This window comes from Acinonyx jubatus, chromosome X, assembly GCF_027475565.1.
Source record: "Acinonyx jubatus isolate Ajub_Pintada_27869175 chromosome X, VMU_Ajub_asm_v1.0, whole genome shotgun sequence".
In the NCBI taxonomy this organism is placed as follows: domain Eukaryota; kingdom Metazoa; phylum Chordata; class Mammalia; order Carnivora; family Felidae; genus Acinonyx; species Acinonyx jubatus.
Genome location: NC_069389.1, coordinates 121801263 through 121815659, shown reverse-complemented (window position 1 = coordinate 121815659; position 14397 = coordinate 121801263). Strand labels below are relative to the sequence as shown.

General features: G+C 36.2%; 1 pseudogene; it reads right to left on the bottom strand.

Moving 5' to 3' along the window:
- Positions 1–2433: 2433 nt before the first annotated feature.
- On the bottom strand, positions 2434–13767 carry LOC106971238 (golgin subfamily A member 7-like; annotated as a pseudogene).
- Between the last annotated feature and the right edge of the window lie 630 nt (positions 13768–14397).

Sequence of the window (14397 nt, the reverse complement as noted above, 5' to 3'; positions counted from 1 at the left end):
ACAGGGTGTGCACATATTCAAGTGCATAACCCTATTCCACAAGTTATTAGGTCTGTGAAAGCTTTTCTGTGAATTTGTAGATGCTACTTAGGAGTCAGCTTTGGAAATGAAGTCAGAGTGACCCTTCTTGTGTTCCATTAAATGTAAATACGTTAAGAGAGCTTCTTTCCAATGAAATGCATTATTATGGAGCTATGTTTATGTGGAACTTCACTTTATGTTCACTTAGGTTTATTAAAATAAATGGAAATGCTTGTTCTAAACTATGTCTGGAACTTAATTTGCTAAATGTACTCCCAATCCCAGCCCACTTGACAGAAAATGGCCACCCTACTCCAGAGAACTAATGATAATAATTTAGTCCTCACAACAGCCCTGAAAGCCAGGTACTGTTTTTCAGCCAGGAGTGGAAAGGATATGATGGAGGTCAGACCTTGGGCTCTGAAGCCAGACTGCCTGGGTTTGAATCCTAGCTCTGACATTCCCTAGCTCTGTGACCTTAATCAAGTTCTTTAACTTCTCTGTGCCTCAGTTTCCTCATCTCTAAAGTGTGATAATAGAACTTCTTCATAGGGTAAAATGAATTAATAGGTGGAAAGTATCTAAAACAATTGCTGAGCACATGTTCAATTCACAAGCAATGTAAGATCTGGAGTTAGCCAGCCGTTTGCTGGCCAAACAGTAGAACAAGTGTGATGAAAGGAAGGAAAAAATGTAGGACTTTGGGAACAAGCTGATTTTATCCATAGTTCTTGAGATGATCTATGTGACTTTGATAAGGGGCAGAAGCAGATGTATAGAAGGGTTGCAGAATGTGGGTTAGGAGAAGCCAACTCCTGTGATGTGTCCCAAATGTGTCTGTCCCAGCTTGAAGCTCTTGGAGTTTGGGAGATAATAAAAGGCATTTTCTTACATAGACCAGACTCCAGGAAGAATTTAGAACCTCAAGTAATAAACTGTTAAGCTTAAGGTATCACACTTCATTTTTAAACTACTAATTTACCTTCTTAATTTAGATGTTGCAATTTATGAAGCAACTGACCACTCATGATAGGCTTTCTTTTGGAGACCTGGAACATGGTTGCTCACGTATCCAGTAGGGTTGTCAAAAACCCAAGTCACATGAGAATCATCTTACACTGGAATTTCTAATGATTTCACTTGGTGTTTTATTGTCATTGTACAGTTTAGATGTTTCAAATATAATTTTGTTCAAAGCTCTCATTTCATGTTGGATTAATTGATGCCTCCCCTTTACTTTCTAGAAGCACTTTCAGCAGCAGCTTTGGCATTTGTATATTGCTGTCAGCAGCTTCATCTCAGATATCAATGTGGACATGGTTCTGTTTCACAATGATGCACAGGGATAAAATACAGAATTTCCTTGTATTCTCGGGTTGTTATAATGAGATATAGTGCATTTTTTTTGGTTAAGAAAAGTTTTACTAATGTATTATTATTTCAGCAAAGTTATTGCAACAGGTTTAAAAGACAGATACACTGTTACAAGCTATAAAGTAACAAAGGAATTTTATACAATTAAAATATTACACAGGCTGATGGGATTTACTTAATAACTAACAGATCCATAAAAGAAACTAAATCTGAAAGTTTAAATCCAGTATTAGCACCTAAAGTATCTCTGAAAGTAAAACTTTTAACTGTTTCATTCTTTCCTAATGTATTTCTTAACTTCCTTGCAAATACAGTGCTCTCAAAACCCCAAAGATGAATGAAGGGTGTAAGAAACCCTGACACTAAGAACATACAGCCAGAAGAACTATAAACACAGACTCTGACTTGAGAGTTTTAGTTGGAAATCACTGAACTTACTGTATTTGAACCAATCCTAAGATTTCTGTGCACTGAATACTGTATACGAGGGAAGTCTATGAATCATAAGGTTTGCCAGTAGGGACAGTTAAAAATTAGCAATATACAGTATTATTCCAATCAAATTTTTTTCTCATAAGTTATATTTATAACAAAACTATAATTAAAATATTTATTATACTTGCTTATTACACATTCAGGGACACAGCAGGGACATTTATGTGTTTGATGGTTTAGCATCCACTTTATTGTGCTTACTTATTTTTGTAAGGAACACGCAACACATACTACATCTTCCCAACATTCAAGGTAATGCAATAACAAAATTCTCCAAAGAAAAATAACTGGAAATTGCATCAAATACTGTTTTAATTAGGAATAACTGTTATAATAGAACTGTTATAATAGAACAAGTAACATTATACATTGTTTTTCCAATGAGCTTCCGTTGGAGAAACTGAACAGCAGAAATAGATCTTTAAGATTTTGGCCATGGCAAAACTGGTAGGTCTATGAGATCTGGGAGATGCGTTAGCAAAACCACAGACACGGCCTACCTTTCACCAAAATCCCGGAGAAAAGCATTTTCTGAATTTGGGGGAAATAAGACTGAACACTGGCTAAGATGGGACTCACTGAAGTCTCAAGCCACCTGGGAAGCTGGCCCAGGAATGACAGAACCACTGTCCTGGTGGCAGGTAAGAAATGAATTTTGTATTGGGCTGACCAACGGCTTATTTTATTAACGGCTTTGAATAAAAAAAGTGAAATGCTTCATTGTGTTTTCTCAGAAACTAATCAAGAGATTACAGAGTCCTACACAATTTGGAGACACAAAGTGGATGCTGAGTGACCAAAGGTCACTCCAGGTGTGGAATTTTAGAAAGTTAGTCCTTGGAGTAAATGGCACCGTGGCTCTGGCAGCAGATACAAAGGAATGATGCTCTGGGGAGGAGGTAGGGGACACTCTGCGATCGGCCAGTGGATAGATGAGGGTCCCAGCTGGAGGAGAGATCTTTAATTCAATGGTTTATCTCCCACTGCTCATGCCTCTGTCTTCATAAATGGTGATTTCAATAACTCGAAGTCCTCTCTCAATGTGATCTGTCAGGAGGAGGCCTTGGGGAGTATATATCTTCTCATTCTGCTCTTGAATGTATTTGGACACTTTCTTCACAACCCTCTCATAATGAGTTTCCATGCATAAGAAGATGGTGTAGGCTGTTAAGCAAGCCAAGCAGCCTTCAAGATATGATTGACTCCCAAATTCTCTGCTTCTGCATAAAGGTTATTTAGAGTTCCAACTGTTTCTTCAAACTGCTGCCTATCAATCAGGTTCTCCAGCTCCGCAGGGAACTTGGTCTGGAACTGGCAGCGTGTGCCACTGCTGTAGTCTTGCTGAATGAATACCTTCCTGGACACTGACACCTGCTGCGGCCTTATGGTGAGAACAGGATGGGCATGCTGCCTCCTCTGCCTTCCGCCTATCGAGGTATAGTGCATTTAAAGAGACCAAACATGCCCCTGGAGAGAAAAGGGGAAATTCAGCCCACCATGGTGGTTTTGGCTTGAGTAAGCTTGATCCCATGTTTGTTACTTGGAGTTGAATTCCAGTTTATGCCTACCCAAAGGATTTTACAATGCATGCTGAAAGAGATAGCCCCATCCAGCAATACCAGCAATGAACTAGAAGTCATAATGGCCCCTTGGTAGAGAAAGATTCACCAGGCCACTGAATGGATAGATTCAAGGTGATATGGTATTCCTTCATTCATTCTTTTCTTTCTTTTTTTAAAAATTAATGTTTATTTATTTTTGAGAGAGAGAGAGAGAGAGAGAAGAGGAGATGCAGAAAGAGAGAGGGATACACAGAATCCGAACAGGCTCCAGGCTCTGAGCTGTCAGCACAGAGCCTGATGCAGGGCTCTAACGAACTGTGAGATCATGACCTGAGCCAAAGTCCAAGCTTAACCGACTGAGCAACCCAGGTGCACATTTTCTTTCTTTTTTAATAGCAGCTTTATTAAGATATAACTGACACACTGCACAAGTCTTAAAGTGTACAATTCAATGGATTTTAGTATATTCACAGTGTTTTGCAATCATCCATCTACCTAGTTACAAAACATTTTCATCACTCATGAAGAAGACCATATACCCATTAATAGTCATTTCCCATTATCCCTTGTTCCCTCCCAGCTCTGTCAATCACTAAACTGCTTTCTCAGTCTATGGATTTGTCTATTTTGGACATTTCCTCTAAACAGACTCATACAATATGCAACCTTTCATGACTAGCTTCCTTTGCTTAATATAATGCTTTCAAGATTTTTTTCATGTTGTAGCATAGAACAGTATTTCATTCCTTTTCAAGGCTGCATAATATTCCATTGTATAGATATACTCTATTCATTCATTCATCAGTCAATGGACATTTGAATGGTATGCACAATTTGGTTAGTGTGAAAAGTGGTTTTACACATTCATGTATAAGTCTTCACCTTGTACACACCTTGTGAAAACACTGTTTTCAATTCTTTTTGGTATATATTGAGAAGTGGAAGTGCTAGGTCATATGGTAAATCTACACTTATTAAACATCACCACCCTTGAATTTCTAGGATGAATTCCACTTGGTTATGAAATATACTTTTTTAAATGTGCTGCTGGATTCAGTTTGCTAGTATTTTGCTGAAGAATTTTGCATTTATGTTCATAAAAGATAGTGGCCTGTGGTTTTCTTTTCTTGTTTAGCATTGGTATCAGGGTAATGCTGAACTCATAGAATGAGTTAGAAAGTGCTCTCTACTTTTCTATTTTCTGGAATAGTTTGAGAATGATTGGTGTTAATTCTTTAGGTAATTTGGTAAAATTCCCTAGTCAAGCCAGCCAGTTCATCCTGGGCTTTTCTTTGTTGGAAGGTTTTTGATTACTGATTCAATCTCTTTACTTATTATTACCTGTCTGTTTAGATTTTATATTTATTGAGTCATATTTGGTAGTTTGTGTGTTTCTAGGAATTAGTTTACTCATCTCTTCATCCATTCTTAGAACAATGTTGATTGAGATTATACCATGTGCCAGGAATTGTGCCATGTACAGACACATGCTCTGCTCCTAGAGAAGTGAAAATTTGGTATAAATATAGACGATAAAATAAGAGATTCCATCACAGTGTAATGCTTTGAAATGCATAAGAGGGTCTCCTAAACCAGGCTTAATGGTTCAGGAAAAATCTTAAAGGGTGGCTGGGACAGGAGTGGTTGGAAGTTTTAATGTTTACTCTTTTATCTTTTTGTCAACCCTGCCTCAACCTATAAACAAGTCCCATCTTCAAAGTAAAATATTGAATCCAACCATTTTTCAAAACGTTTACCCTTTTCATCTTTGGTCCAAGTTATCATCATCTTTTCAGGTGGCCTCTTTGCTGGTTGCACAGGGAACAAGTGCTGCCCTTCAGCATGCACTGTGCAACTGTGCAACTGTGGCAGAGAGGTTAATTGCAGACTGCTAGGCTGACTAACAGCTCACCAATGAGTCTGCAGCAGCCACAGCCAGGCCTCTCAACAGTGTGGGGAGCACATCCTGCAGAGTGTGCCCAAAGCAGGCAAAGTAGGTCCTTATAGTTGGCTGAGATGAAGGCAATGGTGACTATGTCACAATAGGAGAGAGCACATGCAACCCACATAGGAAGTACCCCTTGAGGTCTTGGGTCTGGTGATCAAGGGGGATTGCACTATAGGGCACTAAGCACCTCTTGTCTACAAGGCCACTACTTTCAAGAACAGAAGATGTAGCTGACCTACTTAATACATATGAACAAATACAGAGAGTTGGACAAAATGAGGAGACAGAGGAATATGTCCCAAATGAAAGAACGTGTCAAAAATCACAGTAAAGGAGCTAAATAAATGAGACAGAGATAAGCAATATGCCTGATGAAGAATTCAAAGTAATAGTCACAAAGGTACCCACTGGACTTGAGAAAAGAGTGAATGAACTCAATGACATTTTCAACAAAAAGGTAGAAAATACCAAGAAAAAAAAGAAAGAACCAGTCAGAACTGAAGAATTCAGTAAATTAAATGAAAAATACACTAGAGGAAATCAACAGCAGATTAGAAGATGCAGAAAAACAGATCAACAATCTGGAAGAGAGGATAATGGAAAACAACCAAGCTGAACAGCAGAAAGAAAAAAAAAGAATAATACAAAGTGAAAATAGATTGAAAGCCATCATCAAGTGTGACAACATCAAGTGTAATAACATTTGCATTATGGGAATCACAGTAGGAGAAGAAAAAAGGGGGCAAAAAACTTATTTGAAGAAATAATAGCTGAAAACTTTCTTAATCTGGGGAAGGAAACAGACATCCACATATAGGGAGCACAGAGAGCCCCTAACAAGATTAACCTAAGGGGGGTCGACACCAAGAAAGATAATTAAAATGTCAAAAAGTAATGATAAAAATAGAATTTTAAAAGGGAGACTTTATAAAATCATCAGCTGCTTTTTCAGCAGAAACCCTGATGGCCAGAAGGGAGTGGCATGATGTATTCAAAGTGTTGAAAGGAAAAATCCTACAACCAAGAATATTCTACCCAGGAAGTTTATCATTCAGAATAGAAGGAAAGATAAAGAGTTTCTCAGATAAACAAAAGTTAAAGGAGTTCATCACCACTAAACCACCCTAACAAAATGTGAAAGGGAATTATTTAAGTGGAAAGAAGAGACCATAATTAGAAGTAAGAAAAGTATTAAAGGAAAAAAATTCACAAGTAAAAGCAAACACATAGTAAAGGTAGTAGATTAATTACTTATAAAGACAGTATTAATGTTAAATCACAAATGTAGTTTGTGATTTATCCACAAATCAGTTATATCTACAAAAATTAGTCAAAGGATAAATAAAATAAGAGGATATAAAATATGACATCATATACATGAAGTGTGGTGGGGGTAATAAAAATGTAGTGCTTTTAGAATGTGTTCAAACTTAAGTGACCATCAACTTAATATAGACTACTATACAAATATAGACTACTATACAAATAAGGTGTTATATATGAATCCAAGGTTAACCACAAATCAGAAACCTATAATAGATACACAAAACATAAGGAGGGAGGAACTCAAGCATAATACTAAAGAAAACAATCAAATCACAAAGGAAGAGAGCAACAAAAGGAGAAAGGAACAGAGAAATATCAAGAAAACAATTAACAAAATGGAAATATATACCTATCAATAATTACTTTACATGTAAATAGGAAAAATGTTCCGATTAAAATAGATAGGGTAATTGAATGGATAAAAATCCAGGACCCATCAATATGCTGCTTACAAGAGACTCACTTCAGAACTAAAGACTGAAAAGTAAAGGAATGGAAAAACGTATACCATGCAAATGGAAGTGAAAAAAATAGCTTGGTTAGCAATACTAGTATCAGACAAAAATTGACTTTAAAACAAAGAAAGTATCAAGAAACAAAGAAGGGCATTACATAATGATAAAGAAGTCAACCCAACAAGAGGATATATCAATTGTAAATATCTATGCACCCAAAATTGGAGCACCTAAATACGTAAAACAAATGTTACCAGAAAAAAAGGGAGAAATTGACAGTAATATAATAATAATAGGGGGCTTTTACAATCCCACTAAATTGATCTATGGATAGATCATACAGACAGAAAATCAATAATGAAATGGTGGCTTTGAATAATACATTAGACTAGATGGACCTAACAAATAAATATACAAAACATTCTATCCAAAACCAGCATATTACACATTCTTTTCAAGTACACATAGAACATTTTTCAGGATAGATCACACGTTAGGTCACAAACAAGTCTCAATAAGTTTAAGAAGATTGAAATCATATCAAGCATCTTTTCCAACTACAGTGGTACAAAGCTAGAAATCAACTGCAAGAAAAACTGGAAAATGCACAAACACATGGAGGCTAAACAACATGCTAATAAAAATACAGGGGTCAAGGAATAAATCAAAGAGGAAATTAAAAAATACATAAAGAAAAATGAAAATGAAAACACGATGGTCCAAAATTTCAGGTGGAGTACTATACTAGCTTCTAACCAGCTTCCCCACTTCTGATATTTTCTCCTGTGACAAATATCATATATTAGCTCACCTGAACTCATTCCAACCCCAATCCTAGCATACCTTACCAAATGAAAGAGGTTGGAAAGCTAAAGACTATATATCCAGAAGTTTCTCTTGGCTTGGATTCCACAGGTAACCTAGCCTCTGCCAAGAGACAGATCTGAATGTAATTTGAAAAAGTGAATGGAGAAGAGTTCGTGATTTTGCTTCTGTGATTTCTGGTTTTTGCTAGTAAGCATGATGTTAGAGTTTTTACTTTTTCTGCATGGGCAGTAACAGACTTCCCAAGGTGTAGTTCCTGGTTTTGTGGGCATGAAAAAGTAGGTCACTGGGTATCCACTTTGTTTATTTAGATACAGAATGAGGTATTGTGGTCTTGGAGCCAATATTTGCATTATCTCAGCAGAGAAGATGTGGCCCTGGAGGCAGCTGTGGGGCAGTGGCTTCTTGAATCTCCAGGTTCCTGATGGTGCCAATTATTTGATGTTATTTTGGGAAATGGTCCTGAAATTCCACCTAGAATATGTTATTCTGATTCTTTCAGCACCTCTATAAGCATCTAATTCAAAATCCTTTCTATTTAAATGGGTTAAAATGGTTCTGTTATCTGTAATGTAACTCTACAACTCTACAACCTACTTTCTACAGGGAAGCTAAAGGAAATGTTTATAAAATGGAAACCAACTCCTATAACTACCTTGCTCAAAACCCTCCAATGGCTTCCAGTGCTACTTGCAACAAAATTCAAACTCCTAACTTCCTCCTGCTCTCCCCTGGCTCCTTTCACTGAAGTTTTAGTTGCTTTCTTGCTATTCCTCAAACTCGCCAAACACACTCCTGGGCTTGGCATTTGCTGTTCTCTCTGGAGCATTCTCTGGAATACTCCTCTTCCAGATAGGTGCATAGTAAACTTTTTACTTCATGCCAGTCATCTCCTTGTAATCTAAGGTTAGTCCAACTTTACTCTCTATGACATTGCTCTCTTGATATTTTTCAGAACATGCATCACCCACTGAGGTCATTTTCCACATTTCTTTTGTGTGTGTGCATTATCTCTTTCTCTCTTTGTTGGAATATAAGTTACATGAGGGTAGGGACCTTGTCTGACTTTTTTATTGAATCTGATGGAAAGCAGTGACCCATACACATTGAGAGAATCACTAGGAATTCAGGAGAAGGAAAAATAAATAAAAGACACTGGCCATTTCTGAGCACTGCTGTGATGTTTAGGGAGTGTTAGAAGGCAAAACACCAAAGACTGAAAACTCAAATCACCTGAGAAAGGTGGTGATTTCTGAAGAATATTTTTGCAATTGTGAAAAAGAAATTATATATGCAAGCAATGTGAAGAACTACCAGACCTGTGTCTGTAATGAGTATCATTACATCATTGATATCCAATTAGAAAGGCTTGTTCGTGACCTGCTCTGCAACTCATTTGGGATTTTCTTCTATAAAAGCATGTAGTTGGTCTTTTTTTTGTCATCTGAGGAGTAATAAAACAGGGTGTTGGGGTTCATGTCATTTTAAAGAGCCACAAAACACTTTGCAAGCCTCTGCTATTTATTCAGTCTAGGACTAGGCATTCTGGGATGGAACTAAGAAGGGAAAAGCCACAGACTCTATCGGAAAAAAATAGGCAAGATACTCTCCAGTGGGAGTCAGGGGAGTGACTAGGAGAGGATTGACCTCTCCTAGTCAATCAGATATTGTGGATGCTCTGGAGAGGGAAGAGGCCAGGAAAACAGAGAATCAGAAACCATGGTGTCAGTGAATAGGTGATCTTGAAGTGCTTTGGAACTAGGGAAGAGTTAAATGCCCAATCCACCAGCCTCTAAATAGCAGCTAGGCCACTGAGAAAACAGGTATAAATTAAACTATTCAGGGCCACAGTCAATGCCTGTCTCTCACCTCTGTCCAGGGCCTCAGGTGGCTAAAGCTTGTTTGCTCATTGCTGCCAGCCACTGTCACATTAACTATATCACTGTAAGTTCACAATTACCAGTTTCATGTGGATCCTCAACATTGCTTAGTATTCCTACTGTTTCTTTAGCTACCCATTTCATCCTCTCTCTATATTTTCTTACTTTATACATGCCCTTTAAGCATTCTCTCCCATAGAAGATAATCTTGCCATTCATTTTCATGGAGACAACAGAGAACTCTAAACCCAAATGGAAATTCCCTCAATTTGCTGTCACCAAACTTCCAGCTGCTTACATCAGTCTCCAGCCTTTAATCCTATCCTGGCTTGGACATGATAGAGGGTTTCAGACTGAGTTTGCACATGGAGAGTACTTCGGTGGTCACTGACTGGCTGTGACTGAGTTCCTCTAATAATGCAACATTCCACTGTCTTGGTTCTTTTGTTCATATGAACAAATCTCATTTGGGACTGAATTGATCAGATATTTTTATTAATGCAGCCAGAATGGAAGGAAATATCAGGCTCTGCAGTGTAGATTTCCCATGTCACTGGATTATCTGTATTAGAATCTCAAGGTGTGCTTGTTCAAAACGAAGATTTCTTCTATCTGCCCCATCTTCCACTAAAAATGGTTGCAAAGATTCTGCAGTTTAACAATCTTCCCATAAAAGAATTTGTGTATACACTAAGTTTTGAATGCCACTGATATTGACCATAGCTAATTTGTTAGGTGAAAAGTTCTGGAATGGGTCTTTCATCATGAAGGAGGGTTCTCTAAAAGGTGTTTTTTTAAAAGGTAGTGTCAATCACAAACCAGGGGATTCCTCTTAGACCATTTTCTTGTCAGACAAATTTAAAAATGTTATGTCACATAGTATATCTCACTCCAATATTTCCATCTCCACCAAAACACATATACACATCCAGAACCTACTCTAATGCATGCAAGAACATGCTAGTTCTCAACTTCAGCCCAGTAAAAGGATTCAGCTGTGAGAGTATTAAAGTACTATATACAATATTTAAGCCATTTTGTGAACTATAACACATCTACAGAAAAGTGAATAAAATATAATTACATGGTATAAGGAATAATTATAAGGTGGAGATTCATGTAAGCACTACTTAAGTCAAAGAAAACATGAACAGTCCTCTAGAATCCCTTCATGCTCTTTTCCAACACTAGCTCCCTGGTTATTGTGTATTAGTTTTATAATCTATTTACACATTTACCTTTAAGTTTATAAAAATAACCTCATACAATATATATTATTCTGTGTCTGGCTTCTTTGACTCAATATTTTGTTTACAAGATTCATCCAGTTTGTTGTATATAGCATAGTTTGTTCATTCTCTTTGCTGAATGATATTGCATTTATAGATATTCTGTAATTTGTATAGTCACTCAACTTCTTTTGGTATTTGGATTGGGTCCAGTTTAGGACTATTACAAGTACTGCCACTCTGGACCTTCTGGGATGTCTCCAAGGTCATGTATGCATGGGATTCTCTAGGCTAATGGAATTTGTCTAATAGTCATATTGCTATGTCTCAGGGTAAGCATATTTAAAATTTTATGGGATACTAAAATAGAGTGCTTTTTATTCATTTATAAATATTTATTAATTTCCTTCAATTTAAGGATTATTTGGTAATATGCTATTTTGTTTCCAAATATTGTGGATTTTTAATGACATCTGCGTTACTAACTTCTGCATAGGCACTATGGTCAAAGAACATAGTTTTTATGACATTAACCCTTTGGAGTCTATTGAGGTTTCCTTTTTCCTAATTCATATTCTACTTTTATAAATGAATAATGTGCCTGAAAAGAATTGCTATTCTCTTTTTGTTGCATGTATGTAGAGTTTTATATTATCTATTAGCTCAAATTTATTATTGTTTCTTTGATATTGCTGCTTATTTTGTTTGTTTGAGCGTTCAGTTTCTGAGAGTCCTAGGTTAAAATGTTCAGCTATAGTTGTTAATGTATGTGTTTCTCCCACAGTCTTAAAATTTGTTGCACACCTAGTGATGTACAGATCTTCCTTAAATTATGATGAAGTTTTATTCCGATATACCCATCATAAGTTGAAAATATTGTAAGTTGAAAATGCATAACTAACCTACTCAGCATTATAGCTTAGCCTAGTGTACCTTAAACATGCTCAGATCACTTACATTAGCTTATAGTTAGAAAAATAATCTAACACAATAACATTATTATTTTTATAATAAAGTATTGAATAATATAATTTATTAAATACTATACTGAAAGTGAAAAATAGAATGGTTGTGTGGGTACAGAATGTTTTTAAGTGTATCAGTTGTTTACCCTCATGATTGTATGGTTGATGGGAAGTTTTGACTCACTGCTGCTGCCCAGCATCACAAGTATCATACCACATACCACTAACCTGGGAAAGGATCAAAATTCAAAATTTGAAGTGCAGTTTCTACTGAATGCATATTGCCTTCACACTATCAAAAAGTCATAAGTTGAAACATTGTAAGTGGGGGACTGTCTGTAGTCTGAAGATATAAGAGCAAAAACTGACATAATTATTAGGAGAAATAAGCAATCATAGTTGGATATTTTAACACACCTCTCCATAATTGATAGAAAAGCAGAACAAAAATCAGTAAATATAAAGACAATTTGAAAAAAAAATAATAAACGACCTAATGGAGACATATCTATATGTATCTATAACCATATATCAATTTCCACACCTATACCTATATTTATACCTACATCTATATCTATGCCTATATCTACATCTATATCTATGCCTATATCTACCAACCAAATGGAAAGTGTAATTTTTCCCAGCATGTATAACATTTACAAAAATTGACTATATTATATTCAGAAAGCAAGTATCAGAAACAAATTTCAAAGAACTGAAACCATACAGAGTGTTTTCTGACCACAGTGGAATTAAGCTAGACATCAATAACAAATGCCAGTTAGAAAAATCCCTACATGTTTGAAAATAGTCAATTTAAAATAACTTATAGATAAAAGAAGAATTCATAATAGGAATTTAAAATAATTTGAACTGAAAAACAATGAAAATACCAAATAACAAAAATTTGGGGATGTAGTTAAAGTAGTAATAAAGTGAAAGAAGAAAGTCTGAAAATTCATGAGTTAAGTATTTCTATCAAGAAGTTAGAAAAAGGACAGCACGTTGACTAAAGAAAATAGAAAATTAAATTAAAAACTAAAATTTGATATTAAAAATATGAAGTACTCAGGAACAACTCTAACATAAAATGTGTAAGACCTTCATAGAGAAAATGATGGACAACGAGATACATGAAATAAGCCTGAAATAGATGCCATACTCATAGACTGAAAGATTCAATATTATAAATATGTCAATATTCTCCTAATTTATTGACAATTCAATGCAATTGCAGTAAAAAAATTCTAATACATTCCATTTTGTGGAATTTATCAATCTAGCTTTAAAATTTGCATAGAAAAGCAAAGGTGCAAGAATATTCAAGATACTTCTAAAGAAGATGGTAGGAGAATTTGCTCTGCCTAATATCATTATAAGGCTATAATAATTAAGACACTGAAGTTCTAGCAGAAGGATAGATAAATACATCAGTGGAAAAGAATAAGGAACCCAGGACATCTTCACTCCAACATCTGCTTTGAATGATTTCTTCATCTTCAAGCCTTAACTATGCCCCAGTTATTTGCTGAAGATACAGCTTATTCTGAAGTCTTAGCTTACCTTGAAGTCCTCTCCAGTGGAGGCTTTTTTTTCCTCAAACACCATGTACCTTAAGACTGGAAGAAAGATGGGTCTTCTTTACTCCCATGTTGCTTCTAGGCCAAATAATATCGGCCTTTTTGAGGTTTATGTCATTTTGCTGTATCATCTATGCTTATTCATGCTACCACCCATTGACCTCCTAGTTATTCTATCTTATCAAGGAATTGGGAGTCTGGCTAATGATCTTCCTCTCTGCACCATCCTATCATCTCCCAGATGACTTCAACATCCACACTGACCACCCAGCAATTTGGACTTCTCATTTCTGGTGGACTTCTCTAGCTCATACTAGACACAGTCTCCCACAGACACTGCCTGGGTTTATTATTCATCAGAAACTACTCTACCTATGAATGCATACATTAAAATATCCCAGATCACAACCTCCTAGCCATTCTGCCCTCTCATTCTTCTTCTACATCTCTTTTCTGATCTTACTAAGATCTTTGTAGCTTGACCTATTTCCTGCCCATCTGTCCTCTCCCTCTTCTGTCTCATTTCCTCATTGATTTGGTTCAGTGAAATTCTCTCTACTTTCTTTTTCTGTTTACATGCAGACTTACTAAGTTGTTAATACATCCACTATCACTTATCTCCCTAAATTAGCAGCATCTCCTTTATCCCACATCCAGTTACGGCCCACATGTGACCAATTGTTGATTCTAAATTCTATGTATTTCTCATTGTGTCTTCTGCTAATTTCAGCATTTCT